At 48.0% G+C, this 3,056-nt stretch overlaps 1 pseudogene; it reads left to right on the forward strand.

The window, feature by feature from the left end:
- Positions 1–337: 337 nt before the first annotated feature.
- On the forward strand, positions 338–455 carry LOC126459052 (5S ribosomal RNA; annotated as a pseudogene).
- The last annotated feature ends 2,601 nt before the right edge of the window (positions 456–3,056 follow it).

Below are 3,056 nucleotides of genomic sequence, written 5' to 3' on the forward strand. Positions count from 1 at the left end.
TTCTTACTTCCACTATTTACGATATGTGTGCTCGCACTACTTAGCAGCGTTACGAATGTAAATAACAGCAAATGACAACGACATATATTTGTGTCAGCTTGTATAAAGTAGACATGGCTTAAAGCCAAAACGTCTGCACTTGATAATGACCCAAAGGCCGAAATTGCAGTAGTGGAAATAAAAAGTTTAACAGTCACTGGCGTAACGTGATGTCTTTCAAGAGTTGTTTTTAAGTTCTGACGGGGGCTAAGGGGGAAAAAAAAGAAGGTAGGTCATAGCTCCTTATATGTCTGTCGGTTCCAGGATGATTGTTTTGACTGGTTTCTTTGTTTTTAGCGGCAACGGCCTTGCCGCAGTGGGTACACCGGTTCCCGTGAGATCATCGAAGTTAAGCGCTGTCGGGCTTGGCCGGCACTTGGATGGGTGACCATCCAGGCCGCCATGTGCTGTTGCCATTTTTCGGGGTCCACTCAGCCTCGTGATGCCAATTGTGGAGCTACTCGACCGAACAGTAGCGACTCCGGTCAAAGAAAACCATCGTAACGACCGGGAGAGCGGTGTGCTGACCACACGCCCCTCCTATCCGCATTCTCAACTGAGGATGACACGGCGGTCGGATGCTCCCGATGGGCCACTTGTGGCCTGAAGATGGAGTGCTGCTGCTGCTGCTGTTTTTTTTTTTAGCACTTGAAATGGTTAAAATGGCTCTGAGCACTACGGGACTTAACATCTGAGGTCATCAGTCCCCTAGAACTTAGAACTATTTAAACCTAACTAACCTAAGGACATCACACACATCCATGCCCGAGGGAGGATTCGAACCTGCGACCGTAGCGGTCGCGCGGTTCGAGACTGAAGCGCCTAAAACCGCCCGGCCACAGAGACCGGCAGCACTTGAAATCATACAGTTTATAGCTTGTCTGAGTATCGTTAATATTTCTTACTAGGGTTTCAGATGTTTTTGACCACCTCGAATAAATTTGCTTGTCTGAGGATTGTATAGTGGAAGAGTAGAATCCACTCTTTACCTGCAGTACATTGCAAGAAAGGAAGTGACCCATTCCAAAGGGACAGTGTTCAGCCTTAATGTTTCTTCTCTAATAATGCTTTGTTTTGAGTATATGCTCCATTTCAGAAACCTTGGATGAAAGCATGAATAAGAATGCCGCAGTTTGAATTGCAGCAACCCGGAAGTCTTTTGTGAGAGCCGATCAAGTGACCCAGGGCGCAGTCCCGATATTTGCGTCAACAATCGATATGACCAGCAATGGAAGCGGCAAATCAGTTTGCCCAATGGTGAAGAGGGAAGGGGGGGATGGGGCGAAGTAATTTCGGTGTGGCCTCTTTCACACAAGCAATACGCCGCGCCGACATGCCTGTGTATACAGGGCGGTACACGTCGGACTACTCGTAGCCTGGGACCTCTGCGACCGGCGGGCCGCTAATCTGTAAATCTATTAGGCAAGTCGCGACCGCGTAGCAATTAGGTAATGACGTACGGACATGGCCGGTGAAGGGGTGGGACTGCATGGGTTCGTGAGGTGGCGCGGGGCGTGAAGGGGGGGGGAGGGGGCTGCAAGGGGTGGACGACGCGCTGCCGAGCAGACTGCCGCTACCGCCGAACAAGCAGCCGGGCGGCCCCTTTGATGTCCAGCGTGGCGTAAAATTGCGCAAATTCGGCGCTGCACTAACAAAACTCATTGCCAGCGGGATTCGCCACGGGAAATCCGATCCCTCCGGCCGCGCTGCGCTGCGTGTAGGAAAATGCGCTGTTATTGTAACTGGCCCATATCTGTGCATGCCGACGGTGAAATAGGAGGGGGCGGTGGTGGAGGGGGAGGGCATAACTGCAGGAGGGGACCAGAGGGGTCGAGAGGTGTGCGGTGGAACTGTCCCTGACGTTGGGGGGGAGAGGAAGGGGGTGAGTGACGCAGTTGGGGAGGGCAGGCGCGAGCGCGGTGGTAATTTAATTAAATTCTTTGTGACCATTGTGCAAATGTAGCGCACCGATGGAGCAGTCAATGCTAACAGCTTATTGTGTACCAAAACGGGCTGTATAGCGAGGCGCGATGCGCGCGGTTCTAATATTGCGTTATCAAAACGGCATTACGATTGTGTACCCGAGCCTGGTCGCCAGCGAAACCACATTCTCACACTCCCGCAGCGTTCTGTTTCCGGCGGGACGCGCCGTCAATTATATAATACTTTCCTTTTATTTCCGCGGAAGGAAGCAGTACGGTCGTAAATTACAGCTGTTCTGGAGAATACGAACATCGTATTGGTCTCTAGACGGTGACAAAAAAAATGGTAAGCCTATACTGACAAGAGTAACAAAAAAACTTGTTATTATTTGAAACGTGAATGCGGTTATTTATTTCCGTGCTTATCGGCGTGACTTTTAGGTATTTTTTTTGTTTTTTGATTTAATGAACTGGACAAATATTAAAATTTCATTCACGCATTTGCCGGTCAGGGGAGTAATCAAATGGAGCGCGGTCGTGCGGTTCGTGAGCTGGTTATAATTACATAGCGGAAATGACGCCCAAAATCCCGCTCTGAATTAAAGAAGACAATGTCTAAAGACCTCGTATAACATAACGGGAACTGCTGTATATGGAGTCTTCTGGTAAGGCTCTAAATTCACGAGTCCTTGCAGCTGACCTGTAAAATGTGATTATGTTTACTTTACTAAGTGTTTTCTTGTTCTTTTACGTACGAACGGCTGTGAACTATGGTTAATTCAATCGTTCCTCCCTTCTTTTCATTCCACATGCCTCTCACCATTTCTCGGTACTTCTCTGCTTTCTTGTGTTCCACTGGTTCCACTTGGTTTTATCATGGAACCTTTGAAATCTTGTAGTTTCTTTTCGAGTGAAAAGCGTTCCTCAGTGTATGGAACCTTTGAAATCTTGTAGTTTCTTTTCGAGTGAAAAGCGTTCCTCAGTGTCGGTCGCTATCAGTATTTTTGCACCACTTATTAATCATTTTTAATTTACCAAAGAAAGCTTGCGCTTTTTTTTGTCTGTCCACTGAGATTCTTTTCTTCTTTTGCTAAT

The sequence above is a fragment of the Schistocerca serialis genome, chromosome 2 (genome assembly GCF_023864345.2).
Source record: "Schistocerca serialis cubense isolate TAMUIC-IGC-003099 chromosome 2, iqSchSeri2.2, whole genome shotgun sequence".
In the NCBI taxonomy this organism is placed as follows: Eukaryota; Metazoa; Arthropoda; class Insecta; order Orthoptera; family Acrididae; genus Schistocerca; species Schistocerca serialis.